Genomic DNA, 11,111 nt, shown 5'->3' with positions numbered 1-11,111 from the left:
TAATGAGCTCAAGACTCCATCAGCTGGACCCTTTGTTTTCCTAGTAACTCTCTGTCAACATGGTTTCCCTTGTTGCATCAACATTATACCAATTGCATATTCACTGGCCTGCTTGGGACTCAAGACTATCAATTGCTAAATGGAGTAAATGATGTTCATTGTTAAAACAGGGTAAATACCTATTTCCTTTACACAATGGAAGGGACTGTTGTAGGCTATTAAGTAAATAACTATAAATAACACACTATAAAATGCTTTACATATGCCTTATTGCACTGAACTGCAACACTGAAGTAGCTGTTATGGCTGTGTAAATTATACGTGTTTTTACACACTGTCCAAAATACATATTTACACGTACTTTAAATCCTACACTAAACAGTCTCTATAGCAACCAGCAAAACACAAAAGCCTTATTAAGCATTCTTTGTAGTATTTTTAGGAGTTTAATCATTAGGAGAAAACTCATAGGCCATGTAGACACCAGGGAACATGAAGAAAGAAAGTCTTTATAGGAACAAAAGAATGAGGCTGGCTTTGAACCTGGTGGGAGAGGATTTTTTTTTTTAACTAATAATCACCAAGGGCCTTCTCTTTGTGAAGGCGGTGCTATGTTTGGGGTACATCAGACACAATTTTGAAATTACAATCTGGTTTCTCAACAGAGAGGAGAGGTTCTGTAATTAACATATTCCATCAACAGATCACTTTCAATTTTTTCTCATTAGTCACACCAAGAAAATATTTCCTTGCCATTCCAAAGTGAAGTAATATGTAATATCTAATGTCTTGTTGAGCCTGAATCACATAACTCTTTGAAGGGAAATTCTAATGGTTTCATTTGGGTGGAAACATATCATGTCATTTGAGCACTGCATTTATCCGATTGTTGATGGTGTGCTACAATAGCAATGTACCCTACACATATCAGTGACTTAACTTTAAAAGCTTCTTTCTTGCTCATGCTATGTGTCCATTGCCAGTCGGTGGAGTTTCTGCTCCATGTTGTCACTCAGGGACCCCAGCAACTCTATCCTCTTGTGATGCCACCACTCAAACTTGCTTTCCCAGGTTCTGTAGAAAGGCAAGAGAGAGCTGGAGTGTGGCTTGGAGGTGCAAAAGCAGCACACCTCATTTCCACTCCTATCCCATTGGCCAGAACTCAAATCACATACTTTCAACCAACTGCAACAAAGGGTGAAAGATATAGGGGCACATGGAATATTTGGTGAGCACTGAACATCTTTGGGAAAAATATCGCTTAAATATCAGAACTATGTCAGATACTTCACCTTGCTTGATCTCATCTTGAAAACAACTTTGCAATGTAAAATTTTCCCATTCACTGATGGGGAAACAGGCCAAGTGATCTGAAATGACTTGTTTTAGGTCACTCAACCAAAAAGTGGAAAGGTGAATTTAACCAGCAATTCTGGGCCTGAGTACTTTCCCAGAAATGCACACATGGGTTCACCGAAAGACAAGTTCACAGAAACACTGTTCATAAAAGTCTCAAACTGGAAAAAAACCAAATTCACCACCAATGGAATAGAGAAATTGATTGTGTTATATTAACACAAGGGAGTACTCTATAGTACTGAGAATGAATACTAGTAAATAGTAGGTACCTACAAACATGGATAAATCTCACAAATATTATATTGACTAAAAAAAGTCAGATACAGAAGAGTTCAAAGCATGATTTCATACTGTATTATTCAAAAGCAAGCAAAAGTCATCTATGGTGATAGATGTCAGGATAACGATTACCTTGGTGTTTGGTAGTGATAAAGAGGGTATGTGAACAGAGCTTCTGTTTTTCTTGTAATTGTTCATTTATCTGGAAACTAGTTCTACGGCTGTGTTCCATTTGTGAAAATTCATCCAGCTACACAATTATAATTTTGCATATTGCTCTCTAAATGTTATACTTCAATATGAAGTCTACTTGAAAGAAACAACTTGCAAAAGTATAAATTTCAGGTTCAGATCGAGCTGATTCCAGCGCCCCATCTTTCTCCATGTAGCATTCATTTCTTCCCCAAGCACATTGAAGCTCTTCCCAGCCCTTAAACAGTCCAACTTGACTCCGACTCCATTGACACAGCCCATCCATTAAGATGGTTCCTTAGAGTCATGGTTTAGATGGACACTTTCAGCAAATTTGAGAGAATTGTTAAAATCAACTACAATTCAGTCTAATACTGACTTTAGTAAGATAATTTTCTTCCTTAAAATCAAATGGAAATCTGGGATTTCCAGAGGATGGAGGAAAAGACAATGGAATCGCTTTCTGCTAGAGGAATGGTCATGGTCAAGTACGGAGGAGAGCATGAAACCTGTATTAAACAAAACCCCAAACCAAGACGACACAATAATCTAGATTGGGGCCTGGGATGTTTCCATCCATTTCATTTGGAGCCATCCTAAAACTCAAAAACCATTGCACCTACCCAGCTGAAATGAACTGACAGCTGAAAGAGTCATTCTCTTGTTTTTCTCTGTCGCTTCCCTATTCCCTTAACATACCCAACACCAAAACAGCAATTTGGTGGAGCCCTGAGTGCCAAAAGACAATGCCATCTTAGGGAAGGTATTAGTGGTAAATCCTTAAGCTGGTTTATAAGCACCTCTGAGGTTGGCAGCAGAAGGCTAAACACGAAATTGCAAGACGAGCTTGAATATAATTTTGCAGTTTTCATCTGTCATCATGTTATGACGATGTGGTGCTCTGGGCTTTACAGAAGGTGCAGGGCAGGAGCATGACACTCCTACTGGGAAGGCTTTCTCTCCCATCTGTTCATGCCTTGGAAGCTTGTGGGATCATGGTTTTCAAAGACTTCATGGGAGTCGCCAGAGGCCACTCTAAAGATGGGTTAGAATCTTAATCAATGTCATTTGTTTTCTGCATACTTTGTTCATTTATTTATTTCACATGCTTTTACTAAGCATCTATTTTGTTTTAGGTGCTGCACATGCTGCAGGCATGCACTAGCGAACAAAGAAGATGTACTTTCTGCCCTTGAGAAGCTTCTGATCCAGAGGGAGACAAGTAAGTGGGACATTTTATGCAATACCAATGAATGTTGCAAGTCGAATTAGTGTAGTACATGAGCACGTCGGAGGAATGGCCACCAAGCCTTAAGGATGAGATCACTGCTTGGAGGTAATGATGTCTAGGCTGAAACATGGAGTCCACTGAAACTGCACCGAATACCCTCCACATGCCAATCACTGGGCCAGGCTTTGGAAATATAAGGATGGATAGAGGGTGGTCTGAATACTAAGGCAGAGTATAGTTTGACAAGGGATAAAGATAATCAAATGGACTTCTTCAACTGATTGATGAAGTTCAATGGGGCATTTTGGGACCAGCTGGGTGGAGATGATGTCTGAGTTACTTCCGGACAGATGAACAGCGGTTGGGGGAAAAGCACGGAGAGAGAAAATGGAGGATGTCCTAAACAAGGGGACAGCTTTTGCAAGGTGCAGTCATAAAAGAGTGGAGCCACAATGGATTCTTTGTATGTTTTAGTGTAATTGCAGTACTTGGTTGAAGTTGGGGGCAGCAGAATCTGGGACTTGCTCACTGTGGCCATTGCAGTGAGCCATGGTAATTTTGGTGAATCACCAATTGGTGGTGGTGATGATTGAATCGCATTGTGCTTGATAAGGATCATGCTACTACCAGCACAGAGAGAAGATGAAATTTGAAATTCAAATTAGGGTGACCACTAAATCCACAGTACCCACGAACCAATGCTTTCCTCCCTCCCTCGGTCTTCTGGGCTGTTAGAAACAAGAAATCTAAACCCAGAGAATGACCACTGGGAATGGAATAGCCTGTTATCCAGCACTTCCCCTGTAGACACATGGCCTTCGTGCAGATTTACACAACTGCATTTAGGACTGATGATAGAATCGTTGTGGGTTTTTTTTTTTTTATCCCTTCCATGACACAAACCAAGAAAAAAAAATCATAATAAAATTTTACAAGTTAGCTGCCACCAAGAATAAACAAGAGAGCACTATAAGAAATGAATCAGGGGCGCTAACTGAATCTCCTCTCAGGACAATAACTCTAATGCAAAGCCAGGGTTTGAGGAGGTCGCCGTGGAAAACTCTCCTGGGGCAATTCCGAGGAGAAAGGAGATATTCTCCTCCTGTCATCTTCACTTCATGTCCTAATATGTCTGTGGATGTGCCGAGAAAACATAATCTTTGGCCTCTGCTCTGAATCAAGATTTGGATAACCATGGCCATTAAGGCATCCCCAAGGATCGCAGAATTAACCCTCTGTGAACCCAGGGAAGGCACCACAATGAAACACCAGAGGAAAGCTGCTTGATTCTAATCGTGGCTGAACCAAAATGTCACTTGCCATTAGGTTCAACTGGCATATTTTTTCCCCTTTTTGAATTACATGATTACCTTTAAATTGTGTACAGGAGCTCATAACTGCCATCCATTGGAGGTAATCAAGAATGATTTCATTTTACCTGTGGATGGGCTGCCTCTCCTAGAGTCTTTGTTCATTAAATCTCGGTCTATTTCAGGTTCCATTTAAGTATCAATGAGAAATAAATTCCATAGCACAGAAAACATTGCACGTTTGCATGTAGAGTCACCTCCTTTGTTGGCTGATGTTCTTTAGAGATTCTCCTGGAGCCTCTCATGTGTACGTGGCAAATCCGCATTCTGTGTGTTCCCTAGGTGGTCACTGTGACACAGATCACTGCATTGAGCTGACCCCATGACCTCTCCAAAAAGTCACCTGGGAAGAGAAGTCTAAACCTACTCATTTTTTGTTGCCTTCAATTAAAGCAACCTTAGTATAACTGTTTATAGACCACGTCATAGAATTATTCATCCATTCACTCCACATTCATTTGACGTGAACGTTGTGCATCTACTGTGTGCCAGACATTGAGCCTGGCGTTGGGTACCATGCTGAGCTGGGGGCTTACAATATAGTGGTGGATAGACAAAATTAAACAGCCTATTCCATCACAGCATGATAAGAGCTATGTACGAGATGGAGAGAACAAGAGGCCCAACCTAGGGCCTATTACAGGGGTGAGGGCACCGGCAAGGCTCCTCACGGGGAATTACATCTGAGCTGAGACCCAACAGTTGAGAAGAGCTTCATTGGCTGAAATAAGAGTTTGTAAAAGGGTCTAGAGGTGAGAGGAAAGGTCAGGCAGAGTGAGAATGGAAAGCAGGGATGCATATATGAAGGAAGCAGAGCACAGGGCCAGCGTGTCAAGGAAGGAAAGGGGTGGAGAAGGACAGGTGTCATCACAAGGAGTTTGTAAGATCTGTTAATGAGCGTGGGCTTTATCCTGATGGCAGAGGAGAGGAGAGGGCAGGAGAATGGAGGGGAGGGGAGGGGAGATGAGGTGTGCCAGGCACACAATTTGGAAACATCTCTGCGGACACTGTACTCATCGTAGATGACCGCCTCTATGGGGATCTCATGCATTTGTAAACCTGACAGCTAAACCATTGTCTGTGTCTAAGTTTTGTTTCTTCATTTGTTTTTCTTGTTCTTTTGTTGTTTTCAGTGTTATATTCCACATATCAGTGAAATCATATGGTTCTCAACTTTATCTGTCTGACTTATTTCACGTAGCATTTTAATCTCAAGATCCATCCGTGTTGGTTGCAAATGGCACTATTTCATCTTATGGCTGAGTAGTATTCCATTGTGTATATATACCACATCTTCTTTATGGAATCATCTATCGAAGTTACCAGAGGGTAAAGGGGGAGGGAGATGATAGATGAGGGTGAAGGGGATCAAATATATGGTGATGGAAGGAGAACTGACTCTGGGTGGTGAACACACAATGTGATATATAGATGATGTATTACAGAATTGTGCACCTGAAATCTATGTAACTTTGCTAACCATTGTCACCCCGATACCTTAATTAAAAAACAAAACAAACAAAAACCTGATGAGACCGCACATGCAATATCCTTTTCCCCAGAAACAACCTCTAATCAGCTGCACCCTATGATTTTGATCTTTTCCTTCAAGAACACCCTCTGTACTCTGCTTATTCCAATATTGTGTGTAATAGAATAAAGTCACAGTAAGCCCATCTGAAGAGGTTTGCAGCCAAGAGTTGAAGTCATAACAAATACATTAATACCCATAGCCCAAGACCCTAACCAGAAGCCACTGGTAAGCAGAGGACCTCTTAGGATTAGCTGGCAAAATTATTTACCGGTAGAGAAAGTTTCAAAACCTGGGTTATGAATTGTAACATTTCTGACACCAGCCAGCATTATGTTGGAGAGCCCCCTGGACTTGGAGTCTTAAGATCCAAGTGAGAAGTTCAGTTATGTCATCTAACACCTTAGGCAACTTACAAGACTTTATAGTCACGCTAAAATGTTAGCGTAACTCCTACAACCCAAGGTGTTGTGAGACCTCAATGACAAAGGCATAGCATATCTGAGGTCTTCACTGCATGAATGGAAATGAGATCTTAGAGAAACCCCCAATTCTGTGGCTATAGTCTCCTCATCTATAAAAAGAGAAGGTTGGTTTACATGCTGTTGAATTCTTCCCAGCTCAAATAATAAAACCACGTGATGCTTGCCTATTTTGGAGGCTTATACTGACTGATGGCATGGCGTGCTCAGCATAGGAACATTTTGTTTGGTATCCTGTAAAGTCAAAAGACAAGGAACAAATGATTTCTGAGAGGAGAAACCCTAGTGGCTCCTCTGGCCTCACTAAAATTGCTCTTATCCCAAAAGCCAGGTGATGAGAAGAATGTTAATTCTCTGCTGTCACTGGCTTTACTTGACTTCTCTAGTGAAGCCTTGGTCTCAGAGGATGAAACTGACAGCCGATTTCCTGTAAGACCACTTTGCTCTGTAGAAAAAAATTGCTTTATCCTTTTACGTTATCTCATGAAACACTATTGATGCACTGTTCGTGCTAAAAAAAAAAAAACACCCAACACAACAAACTTTATGTTTCTTCCTGGGTAAGGGACTAGAAGGGAGATGATTCTGAGTGTGGAAAATCTGATCTCTGATATTGAATAAATGTTCTTGCTGGCATCTGAAAGGTGATTTGATTTGGAATTTAAGCACCTCTGGGAATTACCTCCTCGATACAGCACCTTTGATGTATACGCATCCTATCCTTGCTGTAGTTAAAGAATGTATTCTTTCTGGTTAGGTGGACATTGGTGTTACTCCGTATTTCATGCCCCAGATGACTGGCCTGTTACTGTGGTGATGTAGCTTTATAGCTCCATGTGGGACTGTTCGAAAGATAGGAGAATGGAAAGTTTCGGGGAACAGAAATCCTATCAATTCAGGAATGACTAAACTATGCCCCAATCACAGCCAAATTATCTCGTGGCTGCATTGGGTTAATGCCTATATTTTGGGGATACAGAGCCTGGTGTTTTCTGTATTATTCATTTTTTCTCTTTGGGTGCTTTAGAGAAGGCTGACTGTGGTGTTGATCGTGCAGGAACATCCAAATGCCTAACCTAGAATGCAGCCCTCAAACCTTAGGAAACAAAGCTGCTGATCACCTACCCGAGACAGCATGGAATGGTTAGAGAGCAAAACCATAGTTTCAACATCATTTTTTTCTAGGAGTCTGGGATGACCTCTCTGTGATGTTACTTCCCCAGCACACAGCCCATGGCATGCCCCTTATCTTAATCACTCCTTGGATGCCCATCTCTTAGGTTGGACAGTATATTCCCAGGGGTAGGAGACCTAGCTGTTTCTTCACTTCTACTAGACATTGTCTGGTGTATAGTAGGAACACAAAATGATTTTCCAATAAAGGGCATAGTATATCTACTAGCGTTGCATTTTAATTGTCTGTCTGCCTCACTAGATTGCAATCTCCATGAAATAGAGACTTGATTAAAAAAATACCATATTAGAAGAGTGCTGGTTGCTAGTGAGTGTTCAGTAATTATTTACTGAATTAGTGAATGAATGAGTCAATGGATGAATACACAGAAACCCAAACAACCAATTTAAAAGGGAAGAGGGTGATCAGACTGGTTACTTAATACCTTCGCACTCAAACTCTACTACGCAGAACAAATATATTCTGTTAAAAATGCCTGTTAAATTAGTCCATCTACTTCTTTTTCTGAATCACCAATCCACTTTGTATATATAAGCATATTTTAAGAATCTGGCACTAAAATTATTCCAGTACCTACTTAAAAAAAAAACACAAAAAAAACAGTTCTACGGAGGTATAATTGACATACACTAAACTGCACATATTTAAATGTACAATTTGGTAAGTTTTGATATATTTAGACATTGGGGAACCCATCACACAAGGCAATGAATGTATCCATTACCCTCAAAAGTTCCCATGTGTCCGTTTGTAATCAATCACTCCTTCTCATTAAGCAACCACTGATCTGCTTTCTGTCCCTATAAATTAGTTTGTATTTTGTAGAATTTTATGGAATGGAATTGTCTGGTATGTACTCATTTTTGTTTGGCTTCTTCCACTCACCACAATTATTTTGAGACTAATCCATGTTGTAGTGAGTATCGGGAGTTCATTCTTGTTTTGCAGAGAAATATCCCATTGTATGACTATCCCCCTCCATTTAACATTCGCCTGTTATTGGATATTTGGGTAGTTTCCAGTTTAGGGCTCTTACAAATTAGATTTCTATGAACATTCATGTAAAATACGTTGTATGGACAAATATTTGCATTTCTGTTGGACAAATACCTAGGAATGGAATAGTTGGATCATATGATAAGTGGGTGTTTGACTTTTCAACAACTTGCCAAGATGTTTTCCAAAGCAGTTATACCATTTTACAGTCCCATCAGCGGTGGTTGAGGGTTCTGGTTCCTTCACATCCATTCGAAGACTTGGTGTGACTGGTCATTGTAATTTTACTCATTTTAATCGGTATGTAGTGGTATCTCATAATTTTAATCTTCACCTCCCTAATGACTAATGATATTTGGCTTCTTTTCATGGACTTACTTGCTCCCCATGGATCTTTTTATTTATTGGGTTGTTTTTTATTACTGACTCTCAAGCGTTCTTTATATATTTTGAAAACAGATCCTTTACCAAATATACGATTTACAAATATTTTCTCTCAGTTTGTGGCTTGGCTTTTCATTTCTTAACAGTATCTTGTAACGAGTAGACATATAACGTTTTTATGATGTCCAGTTTACCAATTTGTTCTTTTATGGGTCATGCTTTTGAAGTCATGTCTGAGAAATCATTGCCTAATCCAGTGTTGAAAAGGTTTTCTTCATGAAGTCATATAGTTTAGGTTTTATATTTAGGTCTATGATCCATTTTGGCTTAATATTGTATGTTGTTCAAGGTATGGCGCGAAGTTAACACTTTTTTATATGGATATTCAATTGTTCCGGCACCATTTGTTGTAAGGACTACCCTTCGTCCACTGGGTAGCCTGTGCGACTCATAGAAAATCAGTTGTCTGTATGCTGATTATTGGAGCTCTATTATAAGTCTTGGAATCTGGGAATGTTAGCTCTACAAGTTCATTCCTTTTAAAAGTTGTTTTGGCTATTTTAGCTATTTCACATTTCCATGTGACTTTTGGAACATTATCAATTTCTACCATAAGAAGCCTGCTAGAATTTTGATTAGGGGAAAATTGACATTGGAGGCATTTGAACCATGAACAGAGTATATCTTTCCATTTTATTATGTCTTCAATTTCTCCAGCAGTGTTTTTATAGATTTTGGAGTGTAGGTCTTTCACATCTGTTGTCAGTTGTCAGCTTTATTTTTAAATATTTTATATTTTTGATGATATTGTAAATGGCATGTAAAATTTTTTATTTCCTGCTGTTTGATGATAGTGTATGGAAATATAACTGATTTTTGTATATTAATTTTATATACTGCAACCATGCTAAACTCAATTATTAGTTCTAGTATCATTTTGGGGGAATTCCACCAGATTTTCTATATGGAAGATCATGTCATATATGAATAAGGACAGGTTTAATTATTTCTTTCAATTGGGGTCACTTTCATTTCTTTTACTTGCCTTATCGCGCTGGCTAGACTATCCAGTACAATGCTGAACACAGGTGGTGTGGGTGGACATCCTTTTTCCTGGTTCTAGAGGGAAAGAATTCGGTCTTCAACTGTGAACCCAGAGCATTTGTAGACAGAGGCCACCTGTGCTCTGCCGTTTGTATAAAGCCCCAGATGTATATATTTGACCATTTCTGATGAAGATTGCTGTGGAATGTGGACTATCATTACACAAAAATTAGCGTCAGCAGCCGACACCAAAACAGATTATGAAAACAGGATGTAAGCAGGATTAAGGACAGAAATATTCCCCTCACAGAGATTAAGAGCCTAAAGAGAAGGGACTGCAGGCCGGCTGAGTGGCTCAGTTGGTTAAGAGTGCGAGCTCTTAGCAACAGGGTCACTGGTTCAATTCCTGGCCCGAGCTGAGCTGCCTCTGAGCTGCCAACAGGTGACAGGATGGCTCAGCTAAAAAAAAAAAAGGAAGAAAGAAAAGGGACTGCAAATTAATATCACACCCATGCTTTAGATTATTTATAACTTGATATTGTCAGGGTGATATTAAGCCAAATCAAGGGCTTTGCAGGTCATTACAGCTGGCCTCAGCCTGGCTTCCTGAGCCACACTGGTTGGGAAAGAGTTTGGAAATAGCCGTAGATTCATGTGTGTGCAATGGTGCGTTGGGGCTGGCTAGCTCTTCAGAGCCAACGATGCTGATCTCTTCCCAACTTACATTTGATGATGTCATCATGACAGCTTGAAATTGACCATGGTAGGAATATTTACACCATGAAAATTTGGCAAATGCTACAAATCAGGGACTTTCCCCCCCAGAGATCTGGTTGTTAAACCTTTGTCAGCATTCCAGTACATAATCGGTACTCTGTATATAATTATTATTGATATATTGATAGCTTCACATAGGTTATAATTCCTAAGTGTAATGCACATGATTTTTTCTTCACTTTCTCTCTCTCTCTCTCTCTCTCTCTCTCTCTCTCTCTCTCTCCCTCTCTCCCTCTCTCCCTCTCTCTCCCTCTCTTCTATTTACCTACCC

General features: G+C 40.0%; 1 long non-coding RNA gene across 1 annotated transcript in view; it reads left to right on the top strand.

The window, feature by feature from the left end:
* Nucleotides 1–2,966: 2,966 nt before the first annotated feature.
* LOC109378482 (uncharacterized) overlaps nt 2,967–11,111 on the top strand; it is a 309,621-nt gene continuing 301,476 nt past the window's right edge. Inside the window, exon 1 of the long non-coding RNA XR_002122996.1 lies at nt 2,967–3,052. This is a non-coding gene — a long non-coding RNA (uncharacterized LOC109378482). The remainder of the gene's footprint in view (nt 3,053–11,111) is intronic.

The sequence above is a fragment of the Hipposideros armiger genome, unplaced genomic scaffold (genome assembly GCF_001890085.2).
Source record: "Hipposideros armiger isolate ML-2016 unplaced genomic scaffold, ASM189008v1 scaffold_19, whole genome shotgun sequence".
Taxonomy (NCBI): Eukaryota; Metazoa; Chordata; class Mammalia; order Chiroptera; family Hipposideridae; genus Hipposideros; species Hipposideros armiger.
Note: the sequence above shows the minus strand (reverse complement) of the source record. Positions and strands in the feature narration are given on the sequence as shown.